Below are 18,289 nucleotides of genomic sequence, written 5' to 3' on the forward strand. Positions count from 1 at the left end.
TTTTTTTTTCACTTATCTTCAGCTTTTGGATTGGTAATTATTTTTTTGTCGCCTCACTTGTAGGGTAATAATATAAAAATGTATAAACATCAAAAACACACGAAGCATAAACACATTTGACGTTTAAAAAAGTAACACCAGGATGCGCTTATATCTTTAAAATTGTCAATAGTTCACAAAATACAAGGTAATTTCTTAGTTATTGACATTTTTAAAGATATAAGCTCATCCCGATGTTCTACTCATCAAAACTTTTCATTTGAGTACCCACATGCATTTTTGATATATTTTTCATATATACATATATATAATATATATTTTAAAGATATAAGCTCATCCCGATGTTATACTCATCAAAAGCTTTCATTTGAGTACCAACATGCATTTTTGATATATTTTTCATGTATGTATATATATATATATATATATATATATATATATATATATATATATATATATATATATATATATATATATATAAAATATATGAAAAATTGATGTGGGTACTCAAATGCAAGGTCTTCATGAGTGTAACATAGGGATGAGCTTATATCTTTAAAAATGTCAATAGTTCGCAAGATACAAGGTCTTTTCTTAATTATTGACATTTTTGAAGATATAAGCTCATCTCGATGTTACACTCATCGAGAGCTTTCATTTGAGTAATAATATATATAAATATATAAAATATATGAAAAATTGATGTAGGTACTCAAATGAAAGGTCTTAATAAGTGTAACATCGGGATGAGCTTATATCTCTAAAAATGTCAATAATTAACAAGATACAAAGTCATTTCTTAATTATTGATATTTTCAAAGATATAAGCTCATTTTGATGATACACTTATCAAGAGTTTTCATTTAAGTACCTACATGCATTTTTATATATTTTTCATATGTATATATATATATATATATATATATATATATATATATATATATATATATATATATATTATTTATTTACTTATTTCATTGGCCATGAAGGCCATATATATATATATATATATATATATAAATATATGAAAAATTGATGTGGGTACTTAAATGAAAGGTCTTGATAAATGTAACATCGGGATGAGCTTATATCTTTAAAAATGTCAATAGTTCACAAGATACAAGGTCTTTCTTTAAATATGTATCTAAAGATACCAAATTTGACCATAAAACCCCATTTTATCATATAAATACACTGGCCACAAAATTTTGCTTATTCTCTTAATAATATAGATAATAATAAATTTTATTTGAAGTGTTTAAAAATCGGGTCGTTACCCTTGAAAAAAAATTATCAATTTAGCGGTAAAAAATATTAAAAACCGCATGCCTGCTCGGTCAGCCCGTTTAACTGTAACCCAATAATTACCCGTAAGGTATAATTGTCATCCCCTATGTCCTATGTTCTGTGTAGCATACATAACACACATGCAGACGATTCCGTACAATACATCATGCTACGGACTTAAATTCCGCCCCGCTGCTCCCTTCGGCACCGCAAGGGGTGCAATCCGTAAAGGGACGTCGGATCACGCGAGGCCGTGCCTGTCGCAAAAACCCACGCGACCAAGTACCACGCAATACCGAAACAACACTAACTGATCAGATTTATAATTATAATTAGTAATTTTATCCTATTTACACGGTTTAGATTTTTGGTTTTTTTACTTACCACTTCGAGGTCGCTTTTGGGGTAGTGATTAGAAGAATAGATTAGTATTTACCTGAAACAGAAATAAAAATAATTAATCAAAAATTAATTTTCCAATACTCAATTTATTTAAATATCTAAGGTAAAAGACCTAATTATAGACAGGGTCCAAATATTGACACCCTAAATTATTTTTAAATATATTCAATTATCTGGTATAAGAATAACTATCATATAAATTTTTAATAAATTCTAATTAATTAAAAAATTTAAAAAAATTACTGTCAGTTCAAAATATTAAATATTAATTATTAAAAAAAATAAAGTTACCACCAGTTGATCAAACTGGCTTACGAAAGTTTATTTTCTTAACAACTTTGATTAAAAAAGCATTTTTTTTAAATGCCGAGTTTAAATTCATTTCTTCATCTAATAATATCATCTTTTTTTTTTTTAATTAACAATATATGAAAAATTTATAAAATTGAATAATCGAAATTAATTGTATGCTTTATAATATTTAAATAATGGGTGTCAATAACTAGTTGATAATTTTTAAGTTGAATCTCATATTGACAGCCATTCGACAGCGCTATTACGCCTTTTTTTGACTTTAACCTAAAAAATTAACTGTAAGAGTTTGAACTCTTCTGATTAAATAAATTATTTTTAAATTAATTTTTATATTTTTAAAAGTAATTAATCATTTATGGAAATTATTATTAATAAACTTTAATAAAATTGATTACTTAATAATAAGATTGGATAAATAAGAATAAGCAGATGATTGTAGGCATGCTTAGTATAGGTGTCAATAATTGGGTCGAAGGTATGTCAATAATTAGATCAATCAGTTTTTTAACCTGCCAATAATTGGTGTCTCCGGATAATCTATTTAATTATTTAAAATTAATTAGTAAATATCAGTGATTATAATTTTAAAAAATTTGATTAGTAAAAACATTACTTGCGACATTACCACAAATAAAATTCAACGATATTGATATTTGATTGCTTAAAAAAAAATCAAATCATAACTTTGTTTCTAATAGTGTCAATAATTGGAGCTTTTACCTTACCATTAAAATTCAAGCTTAAAAAAATAATAATTTTTATTTTTGTTTTGTAAAAGTTAATTTATATTGATAGAAGGAAATTTCTATGTTTGACTTTGAGCAAAATGATATCAACCTAATCATAATCATTTACCGTTCATACACCGATTCAATCACCCTGTTATTTGTATTTACCGTCGGTGTTAGCGATAGTTTATGGGTAAGCATAGAGGAATAAAAGAAGGAAAGGGTGAATGCAATGTAATAAGGCAAACAGAATATATCCCTCTTTGCACGAATACTAGTCTATATATACACATTTATACATAGGGAGCGTGTATGTAAGGGTATGATGTATAGGATGGAAATGAGAAAAGGAGACATGAAGCGATAATTGGTGAATTAATTGTAGCCACGGTGCACGAATGTCATGAGCGCGTTTCTCTGTAATTAGCTAGGAGGCATAATTTAAGGCGGACCAAGTTGTTAACAATATCATCGTGCTGTTTGAGTATCCCAGTGCTACTGCTTTGTCAACCCCGACTCGGTTTGATTTATTGCCATGGATAAGAACTATTTTCCAATTATCAAGACATTATCACGGTTTCATTCTTCCTGATTTTTTCCCTGGATACTTTGTTAGACTGAATCATTTGGCTAAGCTCCAACGAATAAGTTTACTCATTTTTATTATTTTAAATTACCTTCGAGTTTAATTTTTGAAGTAATCCACTCTTAATAGGAAGATCTAGATGAATTTGTTCTATAATTAGGACATATGTTGAAGAAAAGTAATTTGATAAATATTGGGGTACTAAATCGGATAATTGTCGAATGTTGAGTATCAAAGTATTCCAATGAGACAATATTTTTGCAAATTTTAATCACTTATATCTTCTTTCCATTTATTCAAGAGATAACTCATTAATTATTCCATAAAATTACTCTTAAATCGCTGAAGAATCTTCGGATGACAATCCAACCTGAGTTCCACCTTTACTAAATTTATTAAAGTATCATCCGACGGAAAAAAAGTAAATAACACTTTTGGAAATAGTATCACTAAGGTGCAAACAAAATACTATTTCATGAGCTTGAAGGTCTGTTAAAAAAACTAGGACGTGATGGTATTTAAAAGTTATTTAAAGCCACCCCATAAAATTCATTTTTTGAAATATTTTTCCAAATTTTAAAAGCAACAAAATAAATTTTAAAAATCATTAAAAGTAGATAAGGCAGCTTGAATAGAAGCTTAGATTGCGAACTTCAAGATAAATTTATCAATTTTAAGGAATCTCTCGCTAGAAAGTTATTTCGATACAATTGACTGAATTATGAGTTTCTATAATAAAAAAATTCAATTTTTCAATAACTCAAAAAACAAACTTTACCTTTCTGCAAAAATTGATTAACAATCATCATTTAATAATATACAATAAAAATTGATATTCTGTGAAATGTCATCAAGAGGAAAACAAGAAGTGAATATGTTATTAAAAAAAATTTTCAAAGTAATTTGATAAATATTGAGGTACTAAATTGGACAATTGTCGAATGTTTAGTAATTAATGTATTCCAATGAGACAATGTTTTTCCAAATTATAATCACTTATATCTTCTTCCCATTTATTCAAGAGATAACTCATCAATTATTCCATAAAATTACTCTTAAATCGCTGAAGAATTATCGGATGACAATCCAACCTGAGTTCCACCTTTACTAAATTTATTAAAGTACCATCCGACGGAAAAAAAGTAAATAACACTTTTGGAAATAGTATCACTAAGGTGCAAACAAAATATTATTTCATAAGCTTGAAGGTCTGTTAAAAAAACTAGGACATGATGGTATTTAAAAGTTATTTAAAGCCACCCCATAAAATTCATTTTTTGAAATATTATTCCAAATTTTAAAAGCCACAAAATAAATTTTAAAAATCATTAAAAGTAGATAAGGCAGCTTGAATAGAAGCTTAGATTGCGAACTTCAAGATAAATTTATCAATTTCAAGAAATCTCTTGCTAGAAAGTTATTTCGATACAATTGACTAAATTATGAGTTTCTATAATGAAAAAATAAAACTTGGATAGATCTGCAACATCTAAATTTAATTGAAAGCAATAACGCGGTTTAATATCCAGAGCAATAAGATGAACCCAGTGGGGGAGGAGGTGTAACAGGAATCCAACATGAATAATCTCAAAACAATGATTGTTGATTGTTGAGGCCGCGTGATTGCGCTCGCATGCTTCAAGGACATATCTGGCTAGGTATCAACTAAACTACTCGACCCACCTTAACCACTAGTGTAGCACACGCCCTCCTCCTTACAGCAACCCCTTGCTTCCTCCCTTCAACCTCTTTATACACATTCTAATACTACTTATATTGCGGTGGTGTACAAGGAGTGAATCTACAGAGAACATACAGAGTTGAAACGATGAATTGAGTTGAAACACTCGCAAGTAGCGACTAAACCTCTAGTAGTTCACACAACCGAAGATTGTTTCCTCTCCGCTGCGATATTTACCGATTCCAATTGGTTTCGTGATTGCACCCAAAGTGCTGCTGCTGTTACTGATATGCCGTCTCAGTATACTTCCCCCGTTTATATACATACATATATTTATGTACGTATCGCAATAATATCGGGAGAATAGACTGGCTGGCGGGCTGCTGCTACTAAAACTGCTCTACACTACGGCTGTTATTAAGTTAATATAGAAATGATGATACTTTTCGATATACCCTGGCTTATAGATGCGTTCTATTGGAAACTTGTGTTTAATAATCGATATTGTATACGTTTATATTGTTTTTATAAATTATAAATGCTTTTTTAGTCCTTTGTACTTTCTATTCAAGCCATTAAATTATTTATAACTGTTTGAGAAACTTTTGCGAAAATTAAAGCAAACTTTTTACCCATGAACAGAAGCTACCCTACACGTTTCTTTTTTTACGCTATTTTCACAGAAAGTTTGCTAATTATGGATCAATACTTACCAAGTTCAGAAAAGCTGTTAGAACACCTCAAGTTTTCATGACATTGACCCGTTTCTTAGTCGAAAATGTCTATAAGACTGTCAAAGGAACATTTGGACTGGATGGTGTTATGTTAGAGTAATTACAACCAATCTTTGTTTGATAATCAAAACTACTCCCCAAAAGTTGAAAATAATTCCAAACAGTCAAACCAAAATCAGATTTGCAACCTTGCATCAGTGGTGTTGGTCAATCGGTAATTGACCCAGCATGTTTGAAAGAATTATGAACATTCTTAAGGGTAAAATTTTTGGGACTTGGCTGTTTGTTTTCCCATTTTCTAATCGCTGTATCACACTTGGTCTTTCTTCAATATCTTCATACTTTTATTTATTTTAAACATCGCCAATAAAAAGTTAAATATTATTGAGATGATTCAGTGACTAGTCGTAAAGCAAACTCATTTTAAATTTAGAGTCTAACTAAACTTCTGCTGTAAGAAATTGAGCGAAGTAATGAGTATCGTTGCTGACAAAATAAATAAAAATAGCCTTCGCTGGACCCCAAAACAATAACCAATCCATTTTTTTGAAAATAGTTTTTTAAATCTTGCACTATGGGCGATTTGCTGTTGTAAACAGTGTCGTAAACCGTTTTCTGCTTTCGGGATTCACCTAGAATTAAGCGGGGGCTTGACATTTGGTCGCTGGACCCGGTTCGTCGTTCAAACCGATGTCACTATCGATGATTTTTACTTTGTTTTTGATTATTTAACACAATTTTTGGCCATAGCGAAATCAATTGTAACTTTTACTTCAAAATTTCTTTATGGTACGGCAAAAAAAAAATATTGAAAATAAAATAGAGATTTGATCTGCACCATTTACTCTCTATGTGCTTTGATATATTATATTATTCACCGCAGGGGTCAGAAGAAAGTAAATACTGCGTCTGACCATAAAAATTCGTCACTGTTTTCATAAAAGAAAAAAAAAAGAATTTTTTCTATTGGTTACCTACAATATGCAAATATAAAATTGAGATGATACTGCAAATATAATGACACAAAGATAGATAGGCATGGTGCAGAATAATACCAAGTTGGTTATCCAAAAAGGGAGTTTTGACCCTTATTGAAACCCCAACACACGCTATCTGTGATGTGGTCTGTGGGTCGAGCTTAATAACCCTCCACCCCAGGACCACAGCAAACAAACGCTCCTGGCGAAGACTCAATGCAGGGTAAGAGCAAGAGCAAGAGCAAGAGCTCAAGCAAGTGAGGATGAAGGTATCCTATCATCATCATGAATAAGAAGTCCCATGACGACAGCACCAAAAGTCTATCGAAATTTGAGTGGGCTAGTATCAGATTATCGTGAGCAGAAAGCCGAAGAGCAAACTGAGGAGTGCAGAGGTCTGAGGTCTGAGTACTGAGTACAGAGTACAGAGTTGTTAATAGCATGGTAAGTAAGGGTTGCCGGGGAAAAAAGGGGATATTGACTGGTACGAGCCAGTACCGATATTACCCCGACACGCCTCGGCCTCGCGCAATGAGAGACCTCCAAGCATGTGAGGGTTCACCCATCAGGTATAGTACCCACTTCTATATCCTGCGATCAATTAATTCCACGACGCTAATGCCCTTCTGAAGACTTACCCCTTCAATTCTCTTCGCTTTATTTATGTACATCCACAGCCTTGTAGACTCTGAAGAACACCTTATCAACAATGAAACCCATGCTTACATTCCAAGTCTGATGTATGTCAGACTTAAACTTTCGACACGCGATTTCTTTTCACAGGAAGGATAAGTCGCTTCAATTTTTCCGTTCTGTTCATTTGCAATCGTGTTAAAGGTAAAGTTAATCACTCGAAGGGCTTAGAGAAATATGTCAAAGCTGATGCCACAGCACCGCAGGCTCGTAAAATAATCTTATGCCATAACCCGAGACGCGGAGCGACCGATTAAGAAATGCAAAAAATACTCGCTTTTATTTTATCATTTTTGCTGGGACTAGGAAAAAATAGTTTTTAAAGTTAAATTTATGGAAAGTATTTATCTTTAAAAGTGTAATTATGAAGAAAATTTCAAGCACAAGCACATCTGCTGTGTCAAAAAAATTTCATTTCGTTTATCGTATAAAATTAATTGAAACGAACTGAAAATGTCGATAAATACTTTTATTGGAAGATATAAGGTCTGAAGCAACTCTTTGGTAGCGAGAAACTTTTGCAACTCTGCGCCACCTATTGGAATTTTTTGGTACTAAAAAATAAAAGACTCACTCAAGGGACCTAGACTCATTGGACCTCTACAAAAAAAAAATATGTGATGCAGATATAAAAAAGATACATCCTGAAATATTTTTAAGATAAATTTTTCTTGAATTGGAAGATATAACGTCGACAGCAACTCTTTGGTAGCGAGAAACTTTTGCAACTCTGCGCCACCTATCGGAATATTTTGGTACTAAAAAAATATAAATAGATTCGCCCACTTGGTTATATTCTGGGATATATCCACATTATATATGTTTCATATTTTTTTTTTTTTCGTGAGGGAACCCTTCTAACGCACCGCGTTACCCTCAATGGGTCAAGGTCAGTGAACACACGTGAAAATAATGTTCTAAATGGTTTGATGTGTTCTCATATGATTTTTGATAAGTTTTGATCATACTTGATATGAAAATTGGCCATAGAAAATTTTTAGATGGACATTTCTGATGCTGCAGAAAAACGTTTCAATTTATGGCTTATTGAAAAAAAATGTATACTCTAGAACAAATTTAGGATTGCTTGATAAAATAAAAGTTGTTATGGAATTTCTGATGTCTTGAATGATTTTATTGAGAATCAAATAGACAAAAGTTTACAAAAGTGATACATTCTAATAGTCAAAACTTTTTGGTGATAAATTCTGAGTTAATTCGATTATTTCAAAATATAAAAATTCATTTAAAAATAATTCATTTAATCAGAAGAGTTCAAACTCTTACAGTTAATTTTTTAGGTTAAAGTCAAAAAAAGGCGTCTTAGCGCTGTCGAATGGCTGTCAATATGAGATTCAACTTAAAAATTATCAACTAGTTATTGACACCCATTATTTAAATATTATAAAACATACAATTAATTTCGATTATTCAATTTTATAAATTTTTTATATATTGTTGATTAAAAAAAAAAAGATGATATTATTAGATGAAGAAATAAATTTAAACTCGGCATTTAAAAAGAAATGCTTTCCTTATCAACGTTGTTAAGAAAATAAACGTTCGTAAGCTGATTTGATCAACTGGTGCTCTTTATTTTTTTTTAATAATTAATATTTGATATTTTGAACTTAGTAATTATTTTCAATTTTATAATTAATTAGAATTTAATAAAAATTTATATGATAGTTATTCTTATTACAGGTAAATATATTTAAAAATAATTTATGGTGTCAATATTTAGACTTGTCAATAATTAGGGCTTTTACCACTTTTTTTGTGTAGCTACTAGACAAATCCTTTTACAAGGACATGGATGACACGGAAAATTAGTTACAAGGTTAAAAAATGACTAATCATATAAAAATAAAAAGTTAAAATGTGAATCGTCAAGAGGACTCTATTATTCTAACTTTATTCTCATCTATCCGTCTATCTCCTGGTTAACTCGGCAAGGGCTGAGTTCCCTCGAGTATTCTAATTGTGAGAGGCAGCCGAGGAAAATAGGAAGGAAGGCGCCTTACTGTCTCTCACTTGCTCAACAGCTCTACACTCTAAACTCTCTAGAACCGAGTATTTCCCGACATGTCTGAGTATTACCCCAGATACTAGACTCCAACGAATGTTGGTACTATTTAAATGACTCTTCTTGCTATCGCGAACCAACACGACCAAAATCACGCCTCGGTTACCTGCCGCGTCAACTTATACCACAAGCATTACACCAGCGCAAATCTTCCTTAGACATTCTCTTTGCGTTATTTCTCCGAGACTTTATTCCTAAACCGAAATTAAGTACTTCGAGATGGTAAATAGTCATTGGGTTGGTTTGTCCTCATCCTCGTCCTCGTTCTCGTCCTCGGTCTTACCAGTGTCTAGTATCAACGAACGAGTGGAAAAGTTTGTAATGGAATGACGTCGGATGCAACGTATGTAAACTCAAATATTTGATCCGTTTGTAATTTAAATCTTTTATTTATCCAATCAGATTCATTTGAATCGTTAAGTAAATTAATAAAAAAATTAATTACTTTATTTTTTTATAATTCTATAGACCACAAGAATTAAAACAATTATATTGATAAGTTAATTACAAGAAATTTTATTTACAATTCTATTTTAAAGCTCGTTTAAATTTTCCCGCGGAATTTTTTTCATACGAATTCAACGCCCTCTTTCGTTTCGATAAGTGAATCATAAGAAAGAACCAATTAAAGACTGTACCAGCGGTCAGCCAGCTAAACAATTGAGTATAGTATCAGCTGTCTTCAAGCTGTGTTTACAATTAAATTTTTCTATATGGCTGCTCAAAGGACAGAAAATTTCTCCAACTGCCAGCTGAAAAAAATTAATTATAATTAAACAAAACAATATTAAGCTGCAATTTTCAATACGGAACTTCCCTTTAGTCTAATGAAGAGGTTAAAAAATAAATTGAGTTGAAAAATTGATTTTTTCAAAAGTTATCGTGTTTGTCCCTCTATAAAAATTTGAAAATCTACTCTAAGCTATTAAATCCACTTTTTTATGATAAAATAGCAATTAATCAATTAAAAAAATTTTTTACAAGTTTATTAATAAGATATAACTTGGTACTCTTTGAACATCGGTTTACATTAACCGATTTTAATTATCCCTCGTGTTAATTAGTAATAATAAAAAGCGACAGATCTTCACTCAGGTAATAAAAAAGTTGGTAAAAAAATAAAGAAAATAAAAGAGACTGTCGTTACTTGTGAAGAAAAAAAGAGACTAGAGCTCGAGTTGACGACACGACTAGTCGACGATTTGAGTTGACATTTTGCGAACGACGTTGGCCCGGTTCGCCGTAAGACTGTCGCTCACAATTAGCAGTCCCAGGGGAACTCTACCACCGACTGTGCAGCCAAAAGTGTGTTCTGTACCCGAGAAAACAGGGTAAGAGTAGTAAGGGAAAATAGAGTCAGAGCAAAGGGTGAAGGGTGAAGGAAGAACGGAGAGAACCGGGACCAGAACGAGAATTACAAATAATAGAGGGAAAATAGAGTGAGAAGGAGTAAGAATCCTCGGGTACAACCTACAACCTGTATTAACTATTGGGCGACTCCTTGTCAACCCTTTTCTCTACTCATTCAGTTCCGAAGCGAAACTATTTCGACTTACTCATTTAAACTTGTCCCGTTTCAATTATCTTTCTGTTTTTTTCGATTAAAATTCAACTGATTTGAAAAAAAAAATTATTATTATTACTAGCAATCGGTAGTCCTTGCTCTACGGAGAGAATTTTTGATTTTATTATTGGAGAAAATAAATAATTGTTACACGGAAAAACAAGTGGAAAAATTAAATTCATAATTAAGAAATGACCTTGTATATTGTCAACTATTGACATTTTTAAAGATATAAGCTCATCCTGACATTACACTTATCGAGACCTTTCATTTGAGTACCCACATCAATTTTTCATATATTTTATATATTTACATATATTATATACATGTATATATGAAAAATATATAAAAAATGCATGTAGGTACTCAAATGAAAGCTCTTGATAAGTGTAACATCTGGATAAGCTTATATTTTTAAATACGCCAATAGTTAAGAAAGTACAGTGCAATTGAACATAATTAAGAAACGACCTTGTATCTTGTGAATTATATATTGACATTTTTAAAGATATAAGCTCATCCCGACATTATACTCATCAAGAGCTTTCATTTGAGTACCCACATCAATTTTTCATATATTTTATATATTTATATATGTTATATATATGTATATATATATATATATATATATATATATATATATATATATATATATATATATATATATATATATATGTATGTATAAAAAATATATAAAAAATGCATGTGGGTACTTAAATGAAAGCTCTTGATAAGTGTAACATCGGGATGAGCTGATATCTTTAAAAACGTCAACAGTTAAGAAAGTACAGTGCAATTTAACATAATTAAGAAATTATATTATATCTTGTGAACTATTGACATTTTTAAAGATATAAGCTCATTCTGACATTACACTTATCGAGACATTTCATTTGAGTATCCACATCAATTTTTCATATATTTTATATATTTATATATATACTATAAATATGTATATATAAAAAATCTATCAAAAATGCATGTGGGTAGTCAAATGAAAGCTCTTGATGATTGTCACATCATGATGAGTTTATATCTTTGAAAACCTTAATAGTTAAAAGTACAGTGCTATTTATCATAGTTAAAGAACGACCTTGTATCTTGTGAACTATTGACATTTTTAAATATATAAGCTCATCTTGAGATTGCACTTATCAAGACCTTTTATTTGAGTACCCACATCAATTTTCCATACATTTTATATATTTACATATATTATGTATATCTATATATGAAAAATATATAAAAAATGCATGAGGGTACTCAAATGAAAGCTCTTGATGAGTGTAACATCAAAATGAGCTTATATCTTCAAAATATATATTATATATATGTATGTATGAAAAATATATCAAAAATGCATGTGGGTACTCAAATGAAAGGTCTTGATGAGTGTAACATCAAGATGAGTTTATATCTTTAAAAACGTCATTATTTAATAAAGAAAAATTTTATTTATAGTTCACAAGTCACGGAAGTCACATAGTGACTACAAAGTTGCTATTTAACAATTAGTTTCTCAACAAAAACACTAAGATACCTTCTAGTTTAAACTTTCATGCAACTAAAACACATCCGAAGTTATAAAATAAGGTATTTCCAAATGTCATTGCATTATTACAAGATATACTCTCAATTTTTACAATTTAAAGTGTAATACTTAGTTGTTTTTTTACTAGAGACCTGATTTTACTCGAAAAAGCTCTAATATTAAAAAAATGGAAATAAAAATGATCACTTGTTAATTTTGTATGTCGGAAGAAGACGATGAGCAAGTTCGCCGTCGGCAAGGACACCTCATTAATATTTAGACGTATTTTGAACGGCGTTACACCCCCGACCAAGCGAGCAACTACTCCCTTCGCCGTACACTTTCCCTCGGCACCTTGCGACTTTATACATAATTATCCGAGGGAGATTGGCGAGAGCCGGCTCACCTACGTCCTTGTCCAAAGACTCTCATTTCACCCGAATGTCGGCATTGAGGATATTCTCAGCAAGGGCGGCTCAAGCCCTAGACATTTAATTCCAATTTTTCCAAAAAATATTTTCATAAGTGTCGAACTGAAAAATTTTTACAACGCTATAAATTCCTTCTTTTTTTAGTAACAATAATTATTACTTTTATTATTTTTTAAAATGAACATTACTAACGTTTATGATCGATCGGCAAGTTTTTAAAAGTTTAGTTTTCTTTTTCTCGTCTATACGCGATGATGGGGAAACCAAAAGAGAGAAAACGAACGAACGTAGTCTGTAAATTTTCTTACATTTTATGAGCCATCAGAATTTCATAACCTCGAGCCAGTCCGCGTGGTACTTTACACAGGAAAACTTTTCCAAACTCTCTCTTTTTTTTTCTCTTTCTCTTGCTTGCCCTCTCTGTTATATATTTTTTATTTTTTATCTTTCTCTGATCGTATTCCGAGGGAAAATGGAGAAATGTTAAAGCTAAGGGCCATCGTAGACGTATAATACTAAGACAAAAATTGTAATAACGTCGAAAAAATTAAAATGTTTTTTTTTTTTTTTTAATACACCCACACTGATAGAAGGATTTATTTGTATCAAAAAATATTTGTTAATAATTAACAAATCATTTATTAGAGACCAATATTTAGTATCAAATAAATATTTCTTAGTATTTAAAATGATTTGTTTGTATTTAATAAATCTGATATTGATTTATTAAATATTAATAAATCTTTTTGAATACTAAGAAATATTTGTTAAGGACTAAAAAGTGGTCTCTAATAAATGATTTGTTAAATATTAACAAATATTTTTAACTATAAACAAATCCTTCTATCAGTGCAAAAAAAGAAATATTTGATCGAAATAAGATTTATTCGTGCCAAATATATAAGATATTTGGATATGGCCAAATAAATATTTATTTCTGGTAAATATATAATATATTTTAGCGATTTAGTTGCGTAAAATAAATAGTTTATTCATGGTAAAGATATGGTTTATTTGCGGTAAATAAATTATAGTTGACGACAATAATGAACTTTTAAAATTTATTGTAACATTAAAGTTAGCTGTCACTTGAGCAATTTTTAATTTTATTTAAAAAATAAATTAATTCTAAAAAATTATTTTTAAAAAATTGCATTTTTAATTTTTTAAAATTTCTACATGTCAATTTTTTTTCTTATTTTTTTTGCCATAATTTATTTGTTAACAAAAGTTATAAAAATTATTAAATATCTGCTAAATTAATTTTATCAATTTTCAGAAATTATAATGGCTTTAAAATGAAAAAAAAAAAAATTATTTTCTATTCTTTTACACTGAGAGAAAAGTGCATAGTTAACTGAATTATAACATCACAATTATGAAAATATAGTTTTCTGAACTTTTTTTGTAGTTACTTAAACTATGCATTAGTTTAAGTAACTATTGATAAATAGTTATATCGACTATATTTTAATAAATATGTTTTTGTTATCGCGTTAAACAAAAAGTTATTAGGTGACTGAAAGGTTTTTACGGACGACGTCTCAGATAGCTAAACTGGAAGAGCCCTTAGTGCGTAACCAAAAGATCCGAGTTCGATTCCCGGTCCAAGCTATCTGAATTATTTTTTCTGTTTTCTGAGTTAAACTTAATCAAGATGGCTATTAAGCTGATATTTAACTGAAAATAGTTTAAGTAACTATCTACTGAGGTTCAATATAATAAATAATGTTAGGTACAAGAACTGCAATTAAATAGTGGTGATGCTATTTAACTAGATTTTCCTAGTTCAGTTGACCATATTTTTCTCTCAGTGTAGTTGAACATTGAAATATTTTCCGTGTCTTCTATTGAATGAAAGTATTAATTGTAGGTTAAGGATAATTTAGATTTGTTTTCGTAAAATATAATATTTTAAACACCTTACCATATAGGTTAGGTATGACTTTTTTTAATCCCCAATTAATGAGTAGTTATTAATTAATATTATTTATGCGAACACTATTATGTATGCAAATAAACTATTTTTTTGAAACATCGCTGTAGCTTAAGTTGTTATCAAAACTTTCAGGTTTTGTTTTCAACGTTCAAGTGACGTCATGAGAACAGTAGTTGAGTTTTAATGCCAAAGATGTCGTTGTTTCGGACAAACTTAGTATCTTTACCACAAATAAATTATATATTTCTGTCAAATAATAAAATAATTCGAGTCAACTGTTATATTTACTTGTACCAAGTGTATATAGTTGTCATAAAAAAATATTTAAAAAAACAACTCAAATAAATAGATTTATTTGAGAGAAATAATTCTTTTTTTCTGTGCACAAAACATTTTGATCTTTTATATTTAGAGAAAATTTTGAGCTGAGGAATTATTTTAAAGGTGTAAATTTTTTTTTGCGAACAAAGTTTTTGGAGAAAGAATAATTTATAAAGTTTCTAAAAAAAAAGTATAGTAGCTAAATGTACGAACGAGCATGACATGAATGGGCGTTACACGTCGAGTTTCTGAGAGCAGGATATCCATCAGAGGCAATACAACTTTTATTAGTTGGTTGTCATAAATAAATAATTAAAATTGCAAACTAAAGGTGAATATTGGCTTTATATTGTCAGGCAAACTTTCTACATTACTTACACACGTTAATAAATAATATGAATTTATTTTTAAGTAAAAAGATTTATATTATTACTTTTAATGTTGTAACCCAAGATAATCTACCAATTGTTGAGTAATTGCAATTTTAAATGAATTAATACAAATTTTTTAAAATTAAAAGCAAACACAACTTCGGGCGTGAGTCTCTTGATAAAGTGTTAAATAATAATAATCTCTGGTATTTTAATTGTTGATAAATTAATAATCTGTTTGATATAAGTAACCACTGGAAAGTTATCGAAAAATATTGGCTGTTAGACGTCTGACCTTTTTTATTAAGTGTTTGGCGATGGTGCAGGGAGGAAAAGTGGGCGGTGCAAACACTAAAAATCTCTGTTGTCTGGCTTTAAATATTTTATTTATTTATTAACAATTATTTTTAATTCGGCATTAATTCTAGAGTATTTTTTTGATGGTATTGCTAGAAGAAATAATCCAACCGGTGTATCTTTTAAATCACCTGATTTTAGTGTTTAGTATTAAATTAGCGGCGTTGTCTGAAGTCAGTCCTCTGGACTTGTTACTTTTAAATTATTTAAAATACCGATTGTAAGCAATTGCAGGGACAGTGCTCTGCCGAAATTAATCTGAGGGCTGACTTTTTATATTTTGCCGAGTGTTTCATCACCATTTATTACATCCAAGTTATTTATGGTACTTTGACGGCGAGGAAATAAGAAATTTATAGACTGTCCTGATTAATATAAAAAAAAAATTCCAAAAAATGTATCGGCCTCGAATTACTGATACTGACAAAATACTTGATTGAGTGATTAAAAAAATGAATTGACAGTAAAAAAATCGATAAGAGTTAAAAAAAAAACTTGATTATGAAAATGAGATTGTTAATTTTTGATAAGTGTAAAAATGTCACTGTCTGAATTTTATCAATTTCAATAATAAAGGTCATCAAGTAATCATGTAATGAAATCTGACACTTTAATTACTGATTGAATTTAAATATTTAAATATTAATGATTAATAACTTTTAACTTTATCACTAAAGTTCAATAATTATTGATCACATAAATATTAAACTAAAAGTTTAAATAAAAAAATTATAATTCACTAATTTAATTGGCTCGAGATTAATAATTACTGTGATATAATTTTTCATTCGATATTAGCCGTCACTTTCAATTACCAGCAGTCAATAAATGTCTGAAAGTAAGCGGGCGTTGTTTAATAGTAAATTCATTAATCAAAATAATAAATCCAATCGGGAATTATTTTATCAGCCATCAAATTTTCTCAATCCCATCTAATTACACTCCCCCATAAATCCATCAGGGTCTTAACTAACATGCCATACCTACTAAGATTGTATAAGTCTAGAGCTTATATTTTTCGTAACAATATCATAAACATTGGCCGTCAATCGGTAGCGACAACACGCGCGATAAAATAATTGTAGTCATTCCAAACCATTCGGTTTATTGCCAGAGATAATCTCATCGCCCTAGTTTCACGTTCTATCCATTTGCCCTCTCAGTACGTGACGTGTCCCCCGACGATCCGAACGATGCGTTTATATCCTCTTTTTTATCATCTATTACTCTTACAATGTCCTCCTATTATCTGTTTACGCAAAAATTTATTTTTCCCGAAATTCAAATCTCCAATTTTTTTTTTCTTTGATGAAAACAGTGACGAATTTTTATGGTCAGACGCAGTATTTACTTTCTTCTGACCCCTGCGGTGAATAATATAATATATCAAAGCACATAGAGAGTAAATGGTGCAGATCAAATCTCTATTTTATTTTCAATATTTTTTTTTGCCGTACCATAAAGAAATTTTGAAGTAAAAGTTACAATTGATTTCGCTATGGCCAAAAATTGTGTTAAATAATCGAAAACAAAGTAAAAATCATCGATAGTGACATCGGTTTGAACGACGAACCGGGTCCAGCGACCAAATGTCAAGCCCCCGCTTAATTCTACGTGAATCCCGAAAGCAGAAAACGGCTTACGACACTGTTTACAACAGCAAATCGCCCATAGCGCCAGATTTAAAAAACTATTTTCAAAAAAATGGATGGGTTATAGCTTTGGAGTCCAGCGAAGGCTATTTTTATTTATTTTGTCAGCAACGATACTCATTACCTCGCTCAATTTCTTACAGCAGAAGTTTAGTTAGACTCTAAATTTAAAAAGAGTTTGCTTTACGACTAGTCACTGAATCATCTCAATAATATTTAACTTTTTATTGGCGATGTTTAAAATAAATAAAAGTATGAAGATATTGAAGAAAGACCAAGTGTGATACAGCGATTAGAAAATGGGAAAACAAACAGCCAAGTCCCAAAAATTTTACCCTTAAGAATGTTCATAATTCTTTCAAACATGCTGGGTCAATTACCGATTGACCAACACCACTGATGCAAGGTTGCAAATCTGATTTTGATTTGACTGTTTGGAATTATTTTCAACTTTTGGGGAGTAGTTTTGATTATCAAACCAAGATTGGTTGTAATTACTCTAACATAACACCATCCAGTCCAAATGTTCCTTTGACAGTCTTATAGACATTTTCGACTAAGAAACGGGTCAATGTCATGAAAACTTGAGGTGTTCTAACAGCTTTTCTGAACTTGGTATCGATCCATAATTATC

The 18,289-nt window shown here is 30.1% G+C and overlaps 1 protein-coding gene across 10 annotated transcripts in view; it reads right to left on the bottom strand.

Annotated features, from left to right (window-relative positions):
- Window positions 1-18,289, bottom strand: part of LOC123265192 — a 398,621-nt gene that overhangs the window by 222,939 nt on the left and 157,393 nt on the right. The window contains exon 2 of one of the 10 annotated variants that reach the window (XM_044728847.1): window positions 1,672-1,723. The exons of the other annotated variants lie outside the window; for them this stretch is intronic. The gene's annotated coding sequence lies outside the window, so the exon portion shown is untranslated. The remainder of the gene's footprint in view (window positions 1-1,671; window positions 1,724-18,289) is intronic. 10 annotated transcript variants of the gene reach the window in all.

Source organism: Cotesia glomerata, linkage group LG5, assembly GCF_020080835.1.
Source record: "Cotesia glomerata isolate CgM1 linkage group LG5, MPM_Cglom_v2.3, whole genome shotgun sequence".
Taxonomy (NCBI): Eukaryota; Metazoa; Arthropoda; class Insecta; order Hymenoptera; family Braconidae; genus Cotesia; species Cotesia glomerata.